Below are 24,912 nucleotides of genomic sequence, written 5' to 3'. Positions count from 1 at the left end.
TGCCTTGGCTATTCGTGGTGTCCTGTGTTTCCAAACGAACTTTCGAGTAGATCTTTCAGTCTCTGTGATGAATGCATTGTGATTTCTTCTTATAGATTTATTTAGGTGGCTAATATGCTCTTGGTTCAATTTTGGATGGTCATAATTATCTAGAAATTTGTCTATTTCTGTAAGATTTTCAAATTTCTTGGAATATAGGTTCTCAAAGTAGTCTCTGATGATTTCCTGGATTTCCAGGTTGTTTGTTGTTATCTCCCCGTTTGCATTTCTGATTTTTCTGATTTGGGTTTTTTTCTCTCCTGATTTTAGTCAGATTTGCCAGTGGTCTGTCAATATTGTTAATTTTTTCAAAGAACCAGATTTTTGTTTTTGTTGATTCTTTGTACATTTTTGTTTTTGTTTCTATTTCATTAATTTCGGCCCTTATTTTTATTATTTCTCTACTGGTTCTTTTTGTTTTTGCTTGTTCTTGTTTTTCTAGGATTTTGAGATGTAGCATTAGGTCATTGATTTGAGATCTTTCTGTCCTTTTAATATATGCACTCATGGCTATAAACTTTCCTCTTAGGACTGCCTTTGCTGTGTACCATAGGTTCTGGTAGGCAGGATCCTTTTAATTTCCTCTTTTATTTCATCAATGACCCACTGATCAGTGAGCAGTGAGTTGATCAGCTTCCAATTGTTTGCATATTTTCTGCTGTTGTTTTTCTTGTTGAGATCTAGTTTTAATGCATTGTGATCAGATAGAATGCATGGTATTATTTTTATTTTCTTATATTTGCTGAGGCTTGCTTTGTGCCCTATGATGTGATCAATTTTGGAGAAGTTTCCATGGGCTGCTGAGAGGAATGTATATTGTGCAGAAGTTGGATGAAATATTCTATAGACATCAGCTATGTCTATTTGATCTATAGTGTAATTTAGTTCTAGAATTTGTTTATTGATTTTTTGTTTGGGTGACCTATCTATTGGTGATAGGGGTGTTGGTACTAAAGTCTCCCACTAACACTGTGTTGGAGTCTATATATGCTTTTAGGTCCTTCAGCTTATGTTTGATGAAGTTGGGTTCACTGAGATTGGGTGCATATAGGTTGATAATTGTTATTTCCTTTTGGTGTATTTCCCCTTTTATTAGTATGGAGTGTCCTTCTTTATCTCATTTGATCATTGCAAATTTGATGTCTACTTTGTCTGATATAAGTATTGCTACTCCTGCCTATTTTTGGGAGCCATTGGTTTGGTAAATCTTCTTCCAGCTTTTCACTCTAAGCCAGTGCTTGTTTCTGTCAATGAGATGGGTCTCCTGTAAACAATAGATTGTTGGATCTTCCTTTTTAATCCAGTTTGCCAAATGGTGAGTTTTGATGGGGGAGTTAAGTCCATTAACATTCAGTGTTAATATTGATATGTATGTGGTGATTCCTGTCATTTAGTTCTTCTTGTTTAAGGGTTTGATTGTGTGCAGCTGAATCAATGTTACGCTCTGATTCCTTGTCTTTTCTTCTCCTGTGGTTTGGTGCTGCCTGTCCTTTCATGGTTTTGTTTGCTTTCATTTTCTTTGTGCAGAATTCCTTGAAGAATCTTTTGTAGTGATGGCTTTGTGGTCATATATTGTTTTAGTTTCTGCTTATTGTGGAAGACTTTTATTGCTCCATGTATTTTGAATTAGTTTTGCTGGGTAGAGTATACTAGAGTTGAAGTTATTTTCATTCAGTGCCTGGAATACCTCACTCCATGCCCTTCTTGCTTTCAAGGTTTCTGTTGAGAAATCTGCTGTGATTTTGATGGGTTTACCTTTATATGTTATTTGTTTTTTCTGTCTTATAGCCTTCAATATTTTTTCTCTATTCTTTGCTTGTTGTTTTAATGATAATATGTCGTAGGGAAGTTCTTTTGGTCAAGTCTGTTTTGTATTCTGGAGGCTTCCTGTAACTTATTGGGCATAGTTTTCTCTAGATTTGGGAAATTTTCTGTTATTATTTTATTGAATATTTTATGAATCTCTTTGCTTGGACCTCTTCTCCTTTTTCAATGCCCGTGATTCTCAGGCGTGGTCTTTTAATGGAGTTGGTGGAATCTTGCTGATTCCTTTGGAAGGCCTTGAGTTATTTTACTAACAGTTCTTCAATTTTTCCTTTAATTTCCATTTTATCTGCTTATTCTGAGATTCTGTCTCCCACTTGTTCTAGTCTGCTGGAGTGTTTTGTGTTTCTGTTTCATTCTTTTTTCTGAGGATTTTCATATCATGGGTCACTTCCTCTTTAATATTATATATTTTCATCTTTAATTCATTTATCTCTCTGTTTATAGTGCTCTCTGTTTCATGTTGGTGTTTATTTACTGCTCCTATGAGTTTGTTTATTTGTTCCTGTGTGTTCTCATATTCTTTATTCTTGGTGTTTTGAAATTTCTTGAGTGCCTCTTGTATGTTTTGGTTAACTTTTTCTAGTATCATCTACTTGAAATTCTCAGTGATCACTTGATTTCTTCTTTGATTGTATTCTTGTGGACATTGTTGGGTTCCTTGGTGTCATTTACCTTTGTTTTGTTGGAGTCTATTACTGGGTATCTGTTTTCTTCACTTCCCTCTGAATTCTGTATTAAATTATGTTTTGGGAAGAGAATGGTTTCCATCCCTTTTTTCCCCAATTGCTCCACTTGGTACTGTGCAACTATGTTCTTTTTTTTTTCTTTGTTGTCATCTTCTTTTTTTTTTTTCATTTTTCTTTTATTATTCATATGTGCATACAAGGCTTGGTTCATTTCTCCCCCCTGCCCCCACCCCCTCCCTTACCACCCACCCTGCCCCCTCCCTCTCCCCCCCTCAATACCCAGCAGAAACTATTTTGCCCTTATTTCTAATTTTGTTGTAGAGAGAGTATAAGCAATAATAGGAAGGAACAAGGGTTTTTGCTGGTTGAGATAAGGATAGCTATACAGGGCATTGACTCACATTGATTTCCTGTGCGTGTATGTTACCTTCTAGGTTAATTCTTCTTGAACTAACCTTTTCTCTAGTACCTGTTCCCCTTTTCCTATTGGCCTCAGTTGCTTTTAAGGTATCTGCTTTAGTTTCTCTGCTTTAAGGGCAACAAATGCTAGCCAATTTTTTAGGTGTCTTGCCTATCCTCACCCCTCCCTTGTGTGCTCTCGCTTTTATCATGTGCTCATAGTCCAATCCCCTTGTTGTGTTTGCCCTTGATCTAATGTCCACATATGAGGGAGAACATACGATTTTTGGTCTTTTGGGCCAGGCTAACCTCACTCAGAATGATGTTCTCCAATTCCATCCATTTACCAGTGAATGATAACATTTCGTTCTTCTTCATGGCTGCATAAAATTCCATTGTGTATAGATACCACATTTTCTTAATCCATTCGTCAGTGCTGGGGCATCTTGGCTGTTTCCATAACTTGGCTATTGTGAATAGTGCCGCAATAAACATGGATGTGCAGGTGCCTCTGGAGTAACAGTCTTTTGGGTATATCCCCAAGAGTGGTATTGCTGGATCAAATGGTAGATTGATGTCCAGCTTTTTAAGTAGCCTCCAAATTTTTTTCCAGAGTGGTTGTACTAGTCTACATTCCCACCAACAGTGTAAGAGGGTTCCTTTTTCCCTGCATCCTCGCCAACACCTGTTGTTGGTGGTGTTGCTGATGATGGCTATTCTAACAGGGGTGAGGTGGAATCTTAGCGTGGTTTTAAGTTGCATTTCCTTTATTGCTAGAGATGGTGAGCATTTTTTCATGTGTTTTCTGGCCATTTGAATTTCTTCTTTTGAGAAAGTTTTGTTTCGTTCACGTGCCCATTTCTTTATTGGTTGATTAGTTTTGGGAGAATTTAGTTTTTTAAGTTCCCTGTATATTCTGGTTATCAGCCCTTTGTCTGATGTATAGTTGGCAAATATTTTCTCCCACTCTGTGGGTGTTCTCTTCAGTTTAGAGACCATTTCTTTTGATGAACAGAAGCTTTTTAGTTTTATGAGGTCCCATTTATCTATGCTATCTCTTAGTTGCTATGCTGCTGGGGTTTCATTGAGAAAGTTCTTACCTATACCTACTAACTCCAGAATATTTCCTACTCTTTCTTGTATCAACTTAAGAGTTTGGGGTCTGATATTAAGATCCTTGATCCATTTTGAGTTAATCTTGGTATAGGGTGATATACATGGATCTAATTTCAGTTTTTTGCAGACTGCTAACCAGTTTTCCCAGCAGTTTTTGTTGAAGAGGCTGCTATTTCTCCATTGTATATTTTTAGCTCCTTTGTCAAAAATAAGTTGCTTATAGTTGTGTGGCTTCATACCTGGATCCTCTATTGTGTTCCACTGGTCTTCATGTCTGTTTTTGTGCCGGTACCATGCTGTTTTTATTGTTATTGCTTTGTAATATAGTTTGAAGTCAGGTATTGTGATACCTCCTGCATTGTTCTTTTGACTGAGTATTGCCTTGGCTATTCGTGGCCTCTTGTGTTTCCATATAAATTTCACAGTAGATTTTTCAATCTCTTTAATGAATGTCATTGGAATTTTGATGGGAATTGAATTAAACATGTAGATTACTTTTGGGAGTATCAACATTTTTTCTATGTTGATTCTACCAATCCATGAGCATGGGAGATCTCTCCACTTTCTATAGTCTTCCTCAATCTCTTTCTTCAGAAGTGTATAGTTTTCCTTGTAGAGGTCTTTCACATCTTTTGTTAGGTTTACGCCTAGGTATTTGATTTTTTTTGAGGCTATTGTAAATGGAATTATTTTCATACATTCTTTTTCAGTTTGCTCATTGTTAGTGTATAGAAATGCTAATGATTTTTCTATGTTGATTTTATATCCTCCTACCTTGCTATAGCTATTGATGATGTCTAGAAGCTTCTGAGTAGAGTTTTTTGGGTCTTTAAGGTATAGGATCATGTCATCTGCAAATAGGGATATTTTGACAGTTTCTTTACCTATTTGTATTCCTTTTATTCCTTCTTCTTGCCTAATTGCTCTGGCTAGGAATTCCAGTACTATGTTGAATAGGAGTGGAGATAGTGGGCATCCTTGTCTGGTTCCTGATTTTAGAGGGAATGGTTTTAGTTTTTCTCCATTAAGTATAATGCTGGCTGTAGGTTTGTCATATATAGCTTTTATAATGTTGAGGAACTTTCCTTCTATTCCTAGTTTTCTTAGAGCTTTTATCATGAAATGATGTTGGATCTTATCAAAGGCTTTTCTGCATCTATTGAGATGATCAAGTGGTTTTTGTCTTTGCTTCTGTTAATGTGGTTTATTATGTTTATTGATTTTCGTATGTTGAACCACCCCTGCATCCCTGGGATGAAGCCTACTTGGTCGTGGTGAATAATCTTTTTGATGTGTTGCTGAATTCGGTTTGCCATTATTTTGTTGAGGATTTTTGCATCAATGTTCATTAAGGAGATTGGCCTATAGTTCTCCTTTTTGGAGGTGTCTTTGCCTGGTTTTGGGATAAGTGTAATACTGGCTTCATAAAATGTGTTTGGCAGTTTTCCTTCCCTTTCTATTTCGTGGAACAGTTTAAGGAGGGTTGGTATCAGTTCTTCTTTAAAGGTCTGATAGAATTCAGCAGAGAATCCATCAGGTCCTGGACTTTTCTTTTTGGGGAGACTCTTGATTGCTGCTTCAATTTCATTTTGTGTTATAGGTCTATTCAGGTGATTAATTTCCTCTTGGTTCAGTTTTGGATGATCATATGTATCTAGAAATCTGTCCATTTCTTTTAGATTTTCAAATTTATTTGAATATAGGTTCTCAAAGTAGTCTCTGATGATTTCCTGGACTTCCATGGTGTTTGTTATCTCCCCTTTTGCATTCCTAATTCTACTAATTTGGGTTTTTTCTCTCCTCATTTTAGTAAGGTTTGCCAGGGGTCTATCGATCTTGTTAATTTTTTCAAAGAACCAACTTTTTGTTTCATTAATGGTTTTTTTGGTTTCTATTTCATTGATTTCAGCTCTTATTTTTATTATTTCTCTCCTATTTGTTTTGGGATTTGCTTGTTCTTGTTTTTCTAGGAGTTTGAGATGTATCATTAGGTCATTGATTTGGGATCTTTCAATCTTTTTAATATATGCATTCATGGCTATAAACTTTCCTCTCAGGACTTCCTTAGCTGTGTCCCATAGGTTCTGGTAGGTTGTGTTTTCATTTTCATTGAATTCCAGGAACTTTTTAATTTCCTCTTTTATTGCATCGATGATCCATTCTTCATTAAGTAATGAGTTGTTTAGTTTCCAGCTGTTTTCATGTTTTTTGTCTTTACTTTTGTTGTTGCGTTCTACTTTTACTGCATTGTGGTCAGATAGTATGCACGGTATTATTTCTATTTTCTTATATTTGCTGAGGCTTGCTTTGTGCCCTAGGATATGATCTATTTTGGAGAAGGTTCCATGGGTTGCTGAGAAGAATGTATATTGTGTAGAGGTTGGATGAAATGTTCTGTAGACATCTACTAGGTCCACTTGATCTATTGCATATTTTAGATCTTGGATTTCTTTATTGAGTTTTTGTTTGGATGACCTATCTATTGATGATAATGGAGTGTTAAAGTCTCCCACAACCACTGTGTTGGCGTTTATATATGCTTTTAGGTCTTTCAGGGTATGTTTGATGAAATTGGGTGCGTTGACATTGGGTGCGTACAGATTGATGATTATTATTTCCTTTTGGTCTATTTCCCCTTTTATTAGCATGGAATGTCCTTCTTTATCTCGTTTGATCAATGTAGGTTTGAAGTCTACTTTGTCAGAGATAAGTATTGCTACTCCTGCTTGTTTTCAGGGGCCATTGGCTTGGTAAATCTTCCAGCCTTTCATCCTAAGCATATGCTTATTTCTGTTGACACACACACACACACACACACATAAAGCCCCACCAAGTGTCCCCAGTTCAAATGCAGTACAGTTTCAGTAAGTTTTTCAGCTTGCAGGTGTAATTCGGTTGTTCTCTCATCAAAGGTAGGGAGAAAAAGAAAAAACAGCATCTGGAGACAGTTCTGAGAGTGGTATCTGCAACTGTGGGTTGCCTGCCTGCTGCTCTCAGCCTGTAGCTGGTGGCGTTATTTATGCAGATCTCTGGGGTGAGCTAGCACTCACCTGGTCCCACAGGCTTTGTTTGCTCAGAGTTCTCCTGTGCGGGAGCCTCTGCTACAGGCTTTCCCCTTTCCAAGCACTGGGAAAGGTGACACTGCCCCCTCATTGTCAGGCCTGCGTGTTTATTTACAGTTCTTGTGGGAGGTGGGTCTTCCCCCCTCTCCTCTGAAGTTTTCCTCCCACTGCCACTTTCAGAAGCTTTCCTGCTCCTGCTTACTGGGAAGTGCTGCTGCTCCTGCTGGCTGCCATGTTTATTTACAGTTCACGTGGGAAGTGGGTCTTCCCTCCTCTCCTGTGGAGTTTTCCTCCCTCCTCCACTCTCACAAGCTTCCCCACTCCTGGTTGCTGGGTGCGCGCCCCGCTCCCACCAGAGCCTCTCTGGCCCACCCGGCTTGTTTATTTACAGTCCTGGGAAAGATTCCCTTCCCCCAATCTTCAGCGCTCAGGGCGCCCCACCCTCTTTCCAGCGTGTCTTAACTGTTCTTATTGCTTATTACTCAGTTTCTCTTTTTTTCCCAGGTGGAAGTCAGTCTGTCCAGGGGGCTATGCTGCTCTGGCCCAGGCTTGTTTGTGGGGGTACCGTGGTACCGTGAAGCTCACCTGGTCCGCGTCTTCCCAAGCCATATTGGCGCCGGCCACTGGCGGCCCCGGGGGCCCTCCTTGTTTCTCCGTTTAACGTGAAGTGGAGATTCTCTGCACTGGCTGGAGATGTGGAGGGGTCAAAGTTATGCCTTTTCTCGGTGATTATGCCTGTAAAGTGTGTCTCCAGTGTCTCTCCAAGATTTCACTATAGGAGGGTCGCTTTCTGCTTCCTACCTCTAGCCGCCATCTTGCACTCTCTGCAACTATGTTCTTGATAGGCTTGTTAGTGGTTTCAGTCACCTGTTTTGTTTCCCTTGATTCGATTTTTGTTTTGTGGCTGTCTTGGGTTTTTAGCTAAGGTGGTGTGCTATTTCTGTCCCTGATCTGCATGTAATTTAGTACTAACTAATTCACAAGTTTAATATCTGACCAGTAGTTTATGTGTTATATAGAAGATGCTCTGGTAGTAATATCTATAAGCAGTGGGAGCTGGGGAGGTTAATGTTCATAATGCTCACTATAGAAATCTGGGGAGTTGGAAAGGGTGGCACTGAAAGTGGAGATGGGAAGTGGGGTCGGTGAGTGGGGAATGCAGTGTGTGACTGCTCTTTTTTGGTCCTTTTGTGTGTTTGGGTATATTTCTGTTGTTGTAAAAAGAAGGTGTTTGTGTTAGGGATTGCAGGGTTTTGTGGTTGTGTAAAGTTGGTATAGTAGGTTGTTCAGTGGGTGGTGAGTTTGAAGGAGGGAGTGGTGGTCTGGTGACAGGTTAGGGGAGAATGGGAGGGGAAAGTGAGGGCTGTGGGGAGAGAGTGGATGAGAGTGGGCAGAACAAGTTGTTGGAGAGGGAGCATTGGCTTTTAGCACAAGACAAGGATAGAGAGTGAAGGGGGTGAGAGTAGGGATGAGAAGATGATTATGGTTAAGTTGATAGTATAGAAAGAGAAAAGAAAAAAGATAATAGAAGAAAAAGTACAAGTAGAAAATGCACAATAACAAAACTAACAACAACAACAAAAAACCCAAGGAAATCAATGGGGAGAGATGAACAAACAAATAAACAAGAAACAAACAAACCCAAAACCTCTAGGTTTAGGAACAATAGAATTTCAGTCTTAGTTTAAGTTCTAGTGTCCAGCATCCAGTCCTGGTGTTGGTATTTAAGCAGAAGCTCTGTAGTAATCTTGCCAGGTGGTTGGTTTGTGGGTAGTGTTTTTTTCTTCTGTCTTTCAGGAGCAGCTGCTTGGTCTGCTCCTCTCTTGGTGAGGTATGGCAGTTTAAGTTTGCATGCTGTCCTCAGGTTCAGGAGATCACCTCTGTAGTCCACCAGCTGTCCTGCTTTGGAGGTAGCTTTTCACTGTGCTTGTTTACTGGGGGCTTGTTTCTTTGCCTCATCCCCTTTCTCTGGGCCAGGGTCAGGGTTCTGTCAGCCACTCCCCTGTTGTTAGCCTGTTGTGATGTTTCACTGGTTTTTGTTGTTGTTGTTTTTTATTCATATATGTATACAATGTTTGGGTCATTTCTCCCCCTGCCCCCAGCCCCTCCCTCTCTCACTTGCCCCCTCTCTCTCTCCCTGTACCCCTTCACTTCTAGGCAGAGGCTGTTCAGACCTTATCTCTAACTTTGTTGAAGAGAGAGTATAAACAATAATACAAGGGACAAAGCATTTTTGCTTGTTGAGATAAAGATAGCTATATAGGGAGACTCCTAGCATTGCTTCCATGTAAAATGTGTTATATTCTAAATTGATTCTTCTCGAACTGACCTTTTCTCTAGTTCCTGATCCCCTTCTCCTATTGGTCTCTGTCACTTTAAAGTTTCTGCCCTAGTTCCTTTGCATTGAGGACATCAAATACTATCATGTTTTGGGGGTTTCTTACCTATCCTCCTACCTCCCTTGTGTGCTCTCATCTTATCATGTGACCAAAGTCCAATCACATTGCCGTATTTGCCCTTGATCTAAAGTCCACATATGAGGGAGAACATATGATTATTGGTCTTCTGAGCCTGGCTAAACTCGCTCATACTGATGTTCTCCAGTTCTATCCATTTTTGCCCAAAGATATGATCTATTTTAGAGAAAGTTTCATGGGCTGTTGAAAAGAATGTATCTTGTGCTCATGGTGAATGAAATATCTTGTAGACATCAGGTTCATTTGATCTTGTGTTATTTAGTATAGGATTTCTTTGTTCATTTTTTGTTTGGATGACTTATTGATTAGTGGTAGAGGACTATAAAGTCTCCCACTACCCTTCCACTCTTTTGGAGTCTATATGTGTTTTTAAGTCATTTAGTGTATGCTTGATGAAATTGGGAGCACTGACATTGGTTGCATATTGGTTAATAATTGTTATGCCCTTTAGTTTTATTTCCCCTTTTATTCTTGGGAAGCGTCCTTCTTATTTTGTTTGACCAATGTAAGTTTACATTGTCACTTTTTCTGATATAAGTATTGCTACTCCTGCCTGTTTTCAGGGGCCATTAACTTAGTAAATTTTCTTCCAACCGTTCACCCTAAGCCAGTGCTTATTTCTGTCAATAAGATGGGTCTCTAGTAAACAATAGATTATAATATTTTCCTTTTTAATACAGTTTGCCAAGTGGTGTCTTTTGATAGGGGACTTGAGTCCAGTGACATTCATTGTTAATATTGATAAGTATGTGGTGATTCCTGCCTTTTACTTGTTTTTTGATTGTGTGAAGCCAAATCAATGCTACTCTCTGATTACTTGTCTTTTCTTCTCCTGCAGTTTGATATTTCCCATCCTCTCATGGTTTTGTTTGTTTTCATCTTCCTTGTGCAGAATTCCTTGTAGAATCTTGTAAAGTGGTGGGTTGGTGGTCATGTACTGTTTTAGCTTCTGTTCATCATAAAGATTTTTATTGTGCTGTCAATTTTGAATGATAGTTTTGCTGGGTAGAGCATCTTAGGGTTGAAGTTATTTTCACTCAGTGCCAAAAATACTCACTCCGTGCTCTTCTTGCTTTTATGGTTTCTGTGGAGAAATCTGCTGTTATTTTGATGGGTTTACATTTGTATGTTATTTGTTTTTTCTCTCTTACAGCCTACAATATTCTTTCTCTGTTCCTTGTGCTTGTTGTTTAATGATAATATACCATGGTGAGGGTTTATTTTGGTCAAGTCTGTTTGGTGTTCTGGAAGCTTCCTGTACCCAAATGGCCAAACTTTCTTGAGATTTGGGAAATTTCCTGTTCTTATTTATTGAATATATCACTTATCTCATTGGCTTGCACCTCTTCTCTTTGTTTGATGCCTATAATTTTAAGGTTTGCTTTTTTGATGGATTCACTGAGTTCTTGCATATTCCTTTCATAGTTCTTGTGCTGTTTGGCTAAGATTTCTTCTGTTTGTTCTTTAATTTCTATTTTATCTTCAAGCTCTGAGATTCTGTCTTCCACTTGTTCTTGAATGCTGTGTTGACCTGCCACAGTGTTTTTTGTTTGACTCAAGGGATTTTTTATTTCAAGGATTTCTGTTTGATTCTTTTTTTCCCGAGGTTTTCCATGACTTTGTTCAACTCCTCTTTTATATTTTGTGTTGTCATCTTTAATTCATCTCTCTCTCTCTTTATAATGTCTTTTGTTTCAGTTTGTTGTTTGTTGAAGTCCTCATTTATTGGTTTCTGTCTTCTCATGTTGTTTTTGGTGTCCTAAAATTTTTTGAGTGTATCTTGTACATTCAGGTTAACCATGTCTAGTATCTTCTACATGAATTTCTCAGTGTTTTCTTCCAAGATTTCTTCTCTGACCATTTTTTTGTGGGCATCACTGGGCTCCTTAGTGATATTTATCATTGTTTTGTTGGGATCATGAGCTGGGTATCCATTTTCTTCATTTCCTACTGAATACTGTACTGAATTATTTTTTTTTGAGGATGGTGGTTTGCATCTCTTCTTCTTCTTCCCATTGGTTCACTTGGTGCTGTGCAACTATGTTCTTGATAGGCTAGTTCGTGGTTTTAATTGCCTGTTTTCTTTCCCTTGATTTAATTTTTAGTTGTGACTGAATTGGCTGTTATCTAGTTTGATGTGTTCTTTCTGTTCCTGGCCTGGTGGTATAATTTAACAATAACAAATTCATAGGTTCAATGTCAGACCAGTTTTTTACATATTATATAGAAACCCCCTTGGTGATAATATCTATAAACAGTGTGAGTTGGAGTGGTAATGATTATTAGGCTAGATATAGAAATTTGGGAAATTGGTAAAGGTGGCACTAAAATGGAGGGCATGAAGAGGGGTGTGTGGGTGGGGGAGGAGTTATGGATGCTGCTGGGATTTGTGGCCTTTGTGTTTGTTTAGGTGTTTGTTGTAGTGGAGGGTGCATTTGTCAGGCATTGCAGGGGGCTGGGGTTGTGTACAGTTGCTACAGTATGGTAGTCAGTGGGTCATGAGTGTGCAGCAAGGAAGGATAGTGTGGCAATAGGTTGGTGGGGATAGAAGGAGGAGGTGAAGATGGGGGAGAGGGTGGATGAGAAGGAGCAGAAAGAATAGTTTGAAGGGAGAACAATAGACTGTAGCACAGGAGAAGGAGGAAAAGTGAAAGGGATAATAATAAGGATAAGTTTGTGATGGTGAAGTTAATACAGAAAAAAAGAAACCACCACAAAAGAAAAAAAACAAAACAAACCAAAAAACACCAGGTTCAGGGAAAACAAAAAGTTCAGTCTTTTGGTAAAAGTAATTCCTTAGGCATCCAAAACTGTTATTGGCATAGAAATTGAAGCTCTGCCGTGATCTTGTCAGGTGACTGGCTTGTGAGTAGTATTTGGGCCTGCTGTCCACAGTGTTAGCTGCAATGTGAGGTGAGGTAAGTCTGCTAGTTCATGCAGAGTTGTCAGAGCTGTTGTTGTTTTCACCAGGGGGCAGCTACATTGCCCTTCAGCTGCAACTCTGTTTGGTCAGCTCCTCTCCCAGCAAGGCGGAGCAATTCAGTTTTGAATACTTCTTCTGTACCTGAGATCATCTGCAAGATCCACCACCTTCCCCATTTGGGTAGGTTGGCCTGTTGCCCTATCCCTGCTCTCAGCTTTTTTGCCTCTCCTGACCTCTGTTGGGTTCTAGCAGCTCCTGTGGTAGGCTGGCTTGTCACCCCATCCTTTCTGTATGCCTTTGTGCTTCTTCTAACTTCTGTTCTGTGCTAGTGGCTCTTCTGGGAGGTTGGCTTGTACCCTACTCCCACTCTCAGTCTTTGCTGCTTTACTCATGTTTATTCACTGAGACTTTGGCTCCTTGCCCCACCCTTGTTCTCTGGGGAAGGTTCAGCATTCTACTCCCACCTCCACTGTTGGTGTCAGATTACAGTTCACTGTTTATGCTGTTCAGTTTTTTGGGGGTTTCAGTCTGCACAAGGACTGTGCAGGATTATGTTCCTGTGGCGTGGGTGGGTAGGTGAATCACATGTGGTGTGTGATGTTCACCTGTTCATTCTGCAGAATGAATACAAGCAATTTTGGAGCCAGCCTGAGGGGCAAATGGTGCCACTTTTCTCAGTGTGGCATGGCATAAAGAGGCTTTCCATGGGCTAGGGGTCCAGGATGTCACAAAGTTTGATTCTGATTGATGCTCTGTCTTTTGCTTCTTGGGAGAAAAATAAAAACATAAACAAAAGAGAAATGGCCTGTATTTTTTTTCTCCAGGGCCAGTCATGCCTTGGTGGCTATACCACACAGGATTTCTGTGGCTGTTAGACTGATTTAAGTGTCAGTCTTTGGTTTTTATCTGCACCTAATGTGATGGTGGTTATTATTTTGCCTAGAAGCAATCGGAATTACCCAAGTGTAGCTCTGACATCTCAAGGTGGTTTCTGGAGTCATGGAGCTTAGGATTTCTGATTTCCTACCCTAGCTGCCATCTTGGATCTTCCCTAGCTCTCATTGTATAAATTTAATATAACCTTGCTATTTTTCTGTTTGTGTGACATGATAAGACATTTTCTTATGCCTACCTGTTCCTTAAATTATTTATTATAGTTACCTTTCTTTCAATATATGGGGAAACAAAATGATACATATAGCTATTTGAGAATTAAATTCCTTCAGTGTAGGCAGTACATATGACTTGATTTAGATTACAAATATAGTAACACTACTACCAAGAAAAATTTGAACTGGCAGTTTGGAACATAATCCACAATTTATCAGTATAGCTGAATTTGGATATTCTTTAAATGTTGAAAAGAATAACAATATGGCTGTTGAAAAAACTTAGAATTGTGATTTTGGTGAATTTGTTAAACTGTGTGTTAGTTCCTTGATGGTAATGCTTAGTTTTGAAGACTACAATATTGAGAGTATCTCCTATAGATTAAAATCATTTTCACACCTACTACCAAAATAAGGTATGAATTTGTGAATCAGTAAGCAAGCCTCATAAACTAGAATAAATTTGTGTTATTTTCCAACATTATATGAATGATAAAGTAACTATGTTTTTAGAAAAAAATATTATCCTTAGGTGAGATAGGGAAGTACACATCACAGAGGAAGCTAAGAAGTATTTCACAATTACACACATACCACAAGTATACTCTATGTATTTGAGAATAAGTTCACTAATATACTTTATGGAGCTGGAGATTTCTGATTTCATCCTATACAAGATTTCTTCCTCTTGGCCCCTTCCTTTTCCTTCTCCCTCAAGTAGAAAGAGATATAGACTGATGTGTTAAAAGCAGAGCTCTTGGGTGGAATACTTTGATTCACAGGATCTACTTCACAGCCATGATCAATCTCCACCTTTTCTTGTATATTTCTGTGCTTCAGACGTTGGCCAAGTTCTGTTCATCAGTGCAAACTCTCTTCTCTAAATATACTTTGCAAGGCAGTTACTGACTCAGTGTTGGTTTTCTTTAGCTTAATTTTCTCTAAGTAGCCCCTGAACAGTTAGCTGAATCAGTCTATTTTAAAATTATGGTGAGTATGGAGCTGGACTTATGTCTGATACCTAAACTGCATGATGAAATTCAGCCTGCTGTCAATACCTGCTTAAGGTTATTTGCTGGTCCCATGACTTATTAACATTTGGTTACTCCCTGATAACAACTGTAATATATACAGCTCTCAAAAATCCAGAATAGGAAAAGAAGGAAGAATAGTGCAGAATTTGATGAACACTGTGTATCCACCTGCAGCTTCATTCTAATACCAACTTCTTACTGTGACTATGAAATACAATCATTGTGAATACAGTAATGCCAAAATTGTTTTCAGTGAAACATCCTATGCATCCTTTTACCATCTGACATGTATTTTACTTTTAAAAGTGACTTATAAGATGAATTAGAGATATCGTAACAATTTACTTTTTTTCTTTTTGGTGGTAGTGGGGTTGAAGTCAGTCCCTTGTACCTTGTAGGTAGGCACTCTACCACTTGAACTACATCTCCAACCCAACCAACCATTTACTTTGAAGACACACATATATCTGTTACAAGTCCTTTTCAGAGTGTAACGAACTCATTATGTTAGTATCCACCAAACAAGTAGTGTATCTTACCTTTTGTGGAATCTGTGGAAGGGCTGAGGCAATTACCTTAGCCCTTTCATCTGTAATATTATTGAATATTGACCGGAGAGAAAACACCACAATGCCATTTTCTCCAGAGCTCTGAACAAAGTCTACTATTTCCTGTGAAGAAAGAATTTGATGCATCACAAAAGAGGTTTCTCATAGCAGAATCCTTCTGAAAGGATTTCTATAAAAATCTAGGGGAACAAAATCAAGTATTATTGGCTCATTTTAAATGATAGCTCATATTCTTTGGAAGGAGATGTATAATATGACATAATGGCCCTTCATTAATGTTTGAGTAAATAAAGGGATATGTTGATGTTTCTGTGTAGGAAAAAAAGAAATAGCACCATCACACAATGATTACAGCTCATGATTTTAGAAACTATTCTTGCCAGATTCTTAATTTATAGTTGTACTATTGCTAATGTAGGTTCTTTTGTTAGGATCTAGAGCCTGCTTGGAATTGGCTTTATCCATAATCCTTAAAACTGTACTAAATTACCATGGATGATCCAAGTAGCATATCTGAAGAATTGCTTTTGTGTGGTATTAATAGTATTTTACTTCTTCCATTGTTGAGTATTTAGGAAAAGTGCTATATTTGTTTTATGTATATAATTTCTCATCTCTGGGATACTTAATTTCTTATCTCATAATTTCTGGAAGTTTCCACAAAATTTTCCTTTAATATTCCCTCATACTTGGAGGTTAAGAATCACTGAGATTTAGAAAATTGGAAATGTGACTTGATTATGCATAAAATATTCATAAAAATTTTGCTTATGTCCAGAACTACACATGTCCATGTGGTTTCAATTAACATTTTCAGTACACTGGAACTGTCCAGATTGGTGTGAACATATTTCTGGGATTGTTGACACATTTTGCACTGATATTGTGCTATAAAATTGATGTTTTAGTAGAATGAGTTCTAAATAACTTGAAATGTGGGACACTCATAATCATCATCATACAAAAGTTTCCAAGGGAGCTTTTGTACTTCAGTAGGATAAGCATCCTAGAAGTTTGTCCAGTGGAGTACTGTCTACCTGAAGAAGATATGTACACATGGAAGATTTGAGATTATTATGATTTTGTGATTTCTATTCCAGTACAATTTAAAATTCATGTCTTCATAAACAAAATAATTCTAGATTGTTAGTCTACTCACCTACTCAGAAAAAAATAATAGAGGAGACAAAGTTTCTATAATTCTTTTTCAAATATGTGAAATCATCTTTTTTCTATTTTGGTCATTTGTTTTTTTTGTGTAAAATAATGTCCAAATTATTCCAATCTAAAAGCTGTAGTTTATAACCCTAAGTGTTAACATAAAGCATGTTTTCATGAAAAAGAGAAATTACAGATGCATAATTTTGAATGGATAGAAATCAGTCTTGATAGAACTATCATTGCACTATTACTATTCCTAGGAATCTTTTGGTTCCTTTGTGGGATTCCAGTGACTTTTACTAACATTTACTAATAATGTACACTAGTGCATTTTCTCCCTTTTCAAAATATCCTTCCTTTGTGTGCTATAGAATGTTTCCCTCCACTACCTTTGTATAGTATAACATCTATTTAAATATTGATCAGTGGTATTTGCAAATCATTTCTTTTCTATGACATTCTTTTGTAAATACGATGGGTCATTGACTAATGGTAATACTCTTTTTTTTTTGGTGGTCAAGTATTATTTTTGTTTATTTATTTTTTTATTATTCATATGTGCATACAAGGCTTGGGTCATTTCTCCCCCCTGCCCCCACCCCCTCCCTTACCACCCACTCTGCCCCCTCCCTCTCCCCCCTACCCCCTCAATACCCAGCAGAAACTATTTTGTCCTTATTTCTAATTTTGTTGTAGAGAGAGTATAAGCCATAATAGGAAGGAACAAGGGTTTTTGCTGGTTGAGATAAAGATAGCTATACAGGGAGTTGACTCACATTAATTTCCTCTGTGTGTGTGTGTTACCTTCTAGGTTAATTCTTTTTGATCTCACCTTTTCTCTAGTTCCTGCTCCCCTTTTCCTATTGGCCTCAGTTGCTTTTAAGGTATCTGCTTTTGTTTCTCTGAGTTAAGGGCAACAAATGCTAGCTAATTTTTTAGGTGTCTTACCTATCCTCACCCCTCCCTTGTGTGCTCTCGCTTTTATCATGTTCTCAAAGTCCAATCTCCTTGTTGTGTTTGCCCTTGATCTAATGTCCACATATGAATTAAACAGAAGAATTAAAAAATTCTTGTGTTAAGAAAATTCAGAAAAGTATCCATAAATACAAAACAGGTTTTTTTGCCCATGTATTCCCTAAAGAGATTTCATTTGTTCAAAATTTGGCTTTTTATTTTGTTTTTTATTGTATTCATATATTAAATGTACATATGTAGCATGTATAGAAAATTGCAATATTATTGTATGTCTCTTTACTTTATATATAGTGGTATTTTAAAATTATTTTATCAGTTATAAATTAAATTTAAGTTATAGCTTAAATTTTTCATTAAGAATTTTTAGAAATTTCTTAAAAATATGAAACCGTTTAAGTGTGTGAATAATTAGAGAAAAAAATATAATGAGTTCTCATGTATCCCTCACTCTACTTCAATCATTATTAGCATATGGGGGTGTTTTACTTCATTTGTATTTCTTCCGGTCCCCCTCATGGATTTTCCTCCCTTCCTTCCTTCTTTCCTTCTTTCCTTCTTTCTTCCTTCCTTCCTTCCCTCTTTCCTTCCTTTTGCTACCATGTAATTGTACATAGAGGACACATTGTGATATTTACATATGTGCTAACAATATGTCTTAATGAGGTTCACCCCCTTGGTCATTCTCCCTCCTTCAGCCTCCCTATCTCTTAGTACAATTTCAACAGGTTTCATTGTTCTGTATTCATACTCAGATACAAAATACATTCACTATATTGACCCTCTCCTTTTGCCCTACACCTTCCACAAGTACTCTCCCCCAAGACAGGACATATTTATCTTCTTGCTCTTCATTTTTTAAAGTGCATATTGATTTTCAAGGTGATTTAAACTTGTCAGTTGAGACATGTATATATTGTGCTTTCATGACATCAATTCCCCTTATTACTTACTCTTTTTCTATTGCTCTGCTCCCCTATTGTTGAGAGCTTCTAGTGAAATGTGTTATTTTATCTTCATGCATAGATGCAAAATGTTTGAATATTTTTTACTCTCTAACATTCTCTTCTCCCTTCCCACCTCCTCTTTATCCCCTCAGAAAGACACATTAACACAATCATGTTCTCTCATTGTCTTTCTCGCTACATATATGACATACTTATGGATATTTATGCGTGTGTGTGTGTGTGTGTGTGTGTGTGTGTATGGAGGATACTGGCATTTGAGTTTTGGGCTTCTTTCTTTCTAGGCAGGTGCTCAATCATTTTAGCTATGATTCCAGTCTCTTTTTACATTGATTATTTTGGAGACAGGTTCTACCTTTTCCCCAGGCCAACCTGCACTTGCTCATCATATTTTAAGCTTCCCTCCATTGCTAGGATGACAGGCGCACAACCCTACATCCAGTTTTTTCCATTGATATTGGGGTCTTAATAACTTTTTTGTCTGGATTATCTTGGAGCCATTCTCCTGTTGCTCTCAACCTCTCACATATCTTGGAATGATAGGTGTGTGTCACTGGCTATTTACTGAAATGGTTTCTTGCAAAGTTTTTTCCCAGGTTGGGCTTGAATGCACTCCTGATCTTCACCTGCTAAATAACTAGGATTATAGGCATGAGCTAAGAGTGCCTGGTTGTGTTCTATATTTTTAGAGAAAACAGCTACCAATCCAGATTACCATTCCAGCAAATTAACCAACCAGAATCAAAGAACAAATAAAGACCATCCCAGATAAGCAAAAAAATAAGGAAGTTCATGCCACTAAACCAGCATTACAGAAGACACTTCAAGGAAACTTGCACTCATAAGAGGAATCAAAATGAACAGAAACAAAAGATTTCCCCTGCAAACAATTCTCACTAAGAGAGTAGATGAGGAAATGAGAATTTAAAAATAAAATATTATTAATTCAGTAAACTACTAAATATCTAAGACAAATAAAGAAGAAAGACATAAACATAGATTACACAAAAAAGCCAGAAGAAAACCAACTTGATGGGAAACAGTGTTTGCCTTTAAATAATAATACTGAATGTATATGTTCTTAATTTTCCAATTAAATGATGTAGTCTGGCTGAATGGATTTAAGCACAAGATTCAACAGCTTTTTTTTTTTCGCCTTCAAGAACTCACCTCACTAGCAAAAAAAAGAAAGGACTGATAGAAAAGGATGGAAATTGATATTTGAGGCAGAGGAATTCAAAAAGAATCAGGGGTAGCTATACTCATAGTTGAGAAAATAGACTTTAAGCCAAAATCTTTCAGAAGTGACAAATAATATCTTTACATTTAAGGAAAACATCCATAAAGAATATAAAATAATTATAAATATATATATATACCAAATGATGAAGCACTCAATTTTATAAATTATACATTACTGGATATAAAGGGAGAAATAGCCCCTAATATAACCATAGTGGGCAATTTTAATATCCTATTCTCCCCAATAGAAACTATTAAGACAACAAAAAAGCAACAATGGCCAGAGTTTAACAAAACTATAGATCATATGCTCTTGACATACATATACATAGTACTCCATCCAACAGTAGCTGGGTACACATTATTTTCATGAACACATGGAATGTTTTCCAAAATAGATCACATATTGTATCAAAAGACAAGGCTTCACAAATTCAAAAATAAGTTACATAATGTCTTGCATCTTTTGAAAAACTTTTTTATTATCATATTACTGTTGTGCTGGGAGTACTTTTTGACATTTATAAAAGTACTTGCACTGTATCTTAGCAAAATTCACCCCTCCATCATTCTAACCCTTGCCTTCCTATTTCTTAGAATAATTTCAACATGTCTCATTTTTCCATTTTCATACATGAGTATGTAATGTTTCTACTGTATTCTTCCTCCTTCACCCCTTCCTATATCCTCTCTCCTTTCTCTGCTATGAACCCTCAGGACATGTTTTACCTTCCTGTCCTTAGTTTTTGAAAATAGACAATCATGTTTGTTTAAGACAGCTACATAGGGAATTTTATTGCAACATTTCCATGTACATATTATTATATCCTGAATAGTTTCACTCCCTCAGTTTTTCTTCTTTCTACCTTAGTCCCCCTCTTATGGTATTTTTTACAGGCTTAAATATTCTATATTCATTGTTATATGGAAATTACATCAACCATATTCACCTTCTTTACTTCCTTCTATTGCCATCACTTTCCCAAGGTGCTATCCCCTTAGCATGACCTGATTTTCATTCTTGTCCTTCATCATTTAGGTGTCTGTTTGATGTTACATGAGCTTTTTGTCTTGATGTTATACCTGTACATGCATTGTGCTTATGTTGACATAACCCTGACTTCACTGCACTTCTTCATTCTTTTCCTCCTATCCAGTGTTGTTTGACAATTTTCACTGTGTTTCATGTAGCTTGTTCCTACACCAATGTGATATATTTCACCAATTTTTACTACCTTTCTTTCCTTCTTTTTTTCCTCTGTTCTCTTCTGCCAGTCCCACTTGGTAGAGCATCTGCCTAGCAAGTGTAAGGCCCTGATTTCAACTCCCAGTACTGCCATAAAAAACTCAAAATTGATGAAATACCTTTTTGAAAGATCCCAAACATAAAACTAAGAAAATAACAGGGGAAAATAGTACAAGATATTGACACTAGTTAGTGATTTTTAGGAATATGATTTCAATAAGTCAGCAAACAAAAATAAGAATTGACAAATGGAGTATAATAAAAACATAAAGAATCTGAAGAACAAAGGAAACAATAGAGTGAAGAGACAGCTTACAGAATGGAGAAAATGTTTTACAGCTAATATCTAACATGATTAATATCCAGAATGCATACAGAATTAAAAAGAAAAGTACCATTAAAAGAATAAGTAATCCAATCAAGTTAGGCAAATGATCTGACTGGATAACTTTTTCAAAAGAAGAACAAATGGCCAATAAATAAATGAAAAATATTAAATATCTGTATCCATCAGGAAAATGCAAATCAAAATTCCACTGAGATTCTATCTCACTTTGGTTATGATGGCTCTTATTAAAACAAGTAATAAGAAATATCCCAAGGATGTGGGAAAACATGAACCCTTCTAAACTGTTTGCACAAATTTAATAGCACCATTATGACAAATAGTATGAAGTTTCCTCAAAAGACTAAAAGTTGAAGAATCACTATTCAGTTTATTACTTCTAGAAACATACTCAAAGGAACCTAAGTCAGCATACATTAGAAATATCTGTTTAACTATATTCATTGCACCATGATTACCAGTATTTAAACTATGGAATCAGCCTAGTTATCCATGACCAAGGAAGTGATAAAGAAAATATGGCATGTGTCCACAATGGAGTATTATTTAGCCATAAGAATGAAATTATGTTATTTGCAGAAAAACTATTGGAACTTGAAGGTATCATGTTAAGCAAAATTATCCACAAGCAGAAAGACAGGTATTACATGTTTCTGTCATACAGGAAAATTTAAAACAATAAAAAAAAGTGAAAGCAGAGGGCTAGTAGAAAGGGGAAAGGTAATGGGGGGTGGGTGGTGTTAAAGTAGAGTAAGAGAAGGTGAGGGAGGGTGGACATGATCGAAGTATGATATTTGCATGTAAGGAAGTGTCCAAGTGACACATAATTTGTACATTGATACTTGTTAACAGATATAGTGAAAATGATAATTTAAAAATTCTTCCTTTCTACTAATTTCTTAAAAGCATGGTGTTAGTTTGCTATATTTTAGATTTCTATGTTCCTTCTTATAAAATACCAAGCTTTTTGATGGCAGAATACTTTTGTACTTGTAAAGTTAAAGGTTTATTTTCAGAAACAAGTGGTAGGGTCTATTGTATCTGTATTTCAGATGCTATATAAATTTTCTCTCTACTCATTCTGTCAGGATGTTGCGATGCTGAGGTCCAGGTTACACAAGGGAGTGTCACTGAGGTGTCCTATAGGATGTAGTATCATCGCTCTGCTAGGGTATACAATCTCTTTTATCTTTAAAGCATATTACCTAGATTTGCCCATTGCTGGATTTTTCCTTAATATTCCCCTTCTCGTATCTCTCTCACTGACCAAGACATCCTGAATGAGGAAATCAGAGTCATTTCCAACAATACTGCAGAGCAAACCAATCAGAACTACATGAGTTGGTCTACCTTAGGCAGAGGTTGAGCAGGTTTGCAGTGGAGTCCTTCAACAAAGACAAGATTTAGTAAAAGTGAGAGAGGGATTCCAAATACTAGTAGGTTTGAATGAGAAATATGTAAATATATGAATGTCATACCTGCGTATTTTCACAAATTATTAAAATGATATTTCTGCTCACTCTTAATTTATTTCATCTTATGTTATGGAAAGATATTTTTAAAAATAAAGACCAGTAAGGGATATGGACACCCTTCTGCAAGATTTTAGGCTTCAAACCACATGATTTGTACACATTTATTGAAGAAATGTAGAAGTACCAAAAACTAGAAATTCTAGCTTTCTTCATCAGAGATGGAGGCACTATCTACTTCACTGAGAAGAATCTCTCATTGTATTGTTGGTAAAGATTTTGATTTCTATGTGGGAAACTGAGCTACACAAGGGGAAACTCTTTCCTCAATGACACATAGACAGTTTTGCTAATAAGTCAAATATAAGTCCTTAATGTACTCAACTGCATCATTAAGACATTTAGTGAGGTATAATTATTAATCTTTTGGTGAAAGAAAGGTATATTAAAAGGAAGACATAATTTTACTGAGAAAAATCAGTAGTTCAGTTTTCAGGGTAATTATTTCCTGTGGTGTACTGAACAAGTGATAGCCACAAGGTTTTAAACGGTCCCATGAGGTAAGCATTTTCATAGTACTTCTGAGATTAATTGATCATTTTATGTTTTCATTTCATCTTCTGGTTTTATATTCACACAAACTCATCTAGAAGGGACAGGAAGTACAGATTTCATAGTAAAAATTAAATACACATACTTTAACTAGAACTTCACATAAAACTAATTTTCGCTTCTTCTCATTACAAATTTCTGACCAAAAGTCAAAGAAGAGTACATGCTTTATGTTTTTTATCCTTTCTACGAATATCATTTGTTCATTTAGTTCAGACAGAAGAACACACACATAGGAAGGAGGGAATGAGAGTTCTTCACTCTACTTCTTATGTGTATTGCCAGAAAGAGGTGCAGAGTTTTCACAAAAGGGATGTTAAGTAGCCCAGCCAGCAGCTCACCACAGGGAAACATAGGAGGACATCAAATCTTGACTCTTGTAGTTTTTGTTCAAAACTAAATCTTTGCAGAACATTTCAATAATATCAGGAAAGTGCCAGAATATTCTTTTGCATTTGTGAATAATATGTTCCAAGTTGAATATTTTGCAAAATTATATACTCATTCATTGTTCCAACTTTTGAAATGATCTTAAAATTCTTTTCACTCAAAGATGTAGTGTAAACCTCAAATTTAATAGTAGATGATTTTCTGGAATCAAGGAGAAGTGGAAGCTGATTTTGTCAAGGCAGTCTCCTCATATGCTTTCTGCACAAGTTCATCCAGGATTGTCTTTACATTGATCCAATGGCTGGAATCTGTGGGCAACACCACCACTTTCTACAACTTCCAGAGGTAAAGTAATACATGAGTTTTAATGGCAGAACTGAATTGCATTTCATTGACATCTTGGTGTAATATAATGCTTTTACATTTCCTATTTTTATCTGAAATTTTTCATACTTACATTCATGAGTAAATCAATCAAGAAGTTAAAGATAATCCCTCTGCTTCAATGTGTATAAATAATTTGAAGAGTTTTTCATGTAGATTTTGGATAAAGAAACACATGGTAAATGAACTCAGGGTTATACAAGTAGGTTTGTCTCATTTATTTTTATATGTGTTCTCATCCTTCTCAGATGGAATGATCCTGCTTGTGTGATTTACTTGTCTGAAGTGTAACATTTAGAGTGGTGCCAAGGACAGTGGTCAAGAGGCTCTGTGTCTATAGTTGCCTTTACATAGAACTAAAAGTCAAATAATACAGCTTAATCAGCATATTTCAGGATTTAAGTGTATTTTTAAAATGTGAATTATACATAATAGTAAATTCATCACTTTAAAATATATAATTCAGTGTTTCATAGTATATTCACAGAATTTTGAAATCCTTACAATAATTCATTTTAGATGAGTTTCATCACCCCTCCTATAGTCTCACATACTTGTTCTACACTTTCTTGATTACTGTAGGTTTTCAGTTGTGTTTGAAGTCAGGAATATAAAACTTCCAACTCCATTCTGGTGAAGATATTTTTTGATATTTTTAGACCCCTTCAGTTGTTTTCTCAATTTTAGGATCATCTTGCTAAGTCATGCTAAATAGTTAGTTGACATTCTGATAACACATTCTCTGACTAGAGAATGGTTCTTCCAAACTTTTTTATTATTGTGACATATCTATATTATATTTATATAAGTTTAATTTTTTGTTGGTACACCTTTATCAGTTTAGTATGTTTCCCTTTGTTAATAAGTATGTGAATTTTTTT

At 36.6% G+C, this 24,912-nt stretch overlaps 1 pseudogene; it reads right to left on the bottom strand.

The window, feature by feature from the left end:
* LOC109674818 (UDP-glucuronosyltransferase 2B4-like) overlaps positions 1-24,045 on the bottom strand; it is a 28,881-nt pseudogene extending 4,836 nt beyond the window's left edge.
* Positions 24,046-24,912: the final 867 nt, after the last annotated feature.

This window comes from Castor canadensis, chromosome 9 (genome assembly GCF_047511655.1).
Source record: "Castor canadensis chromosome 9, mCasCan1.hap1v2, whole genome shotgun sequence".
In the NCBI taxonomy this organism is placed as follows: domain Eukaryota; kingdom Metazoa; phylum Chordata; class Mammalia; order Rodentia; family Castoridae; genus Castor; species Castor canadensis.
The sequence above is the reverse complement of the archived record's forward strand: the minus strand, read 5'-3'. Positions and strand labels throughout refer to the sequence as shown.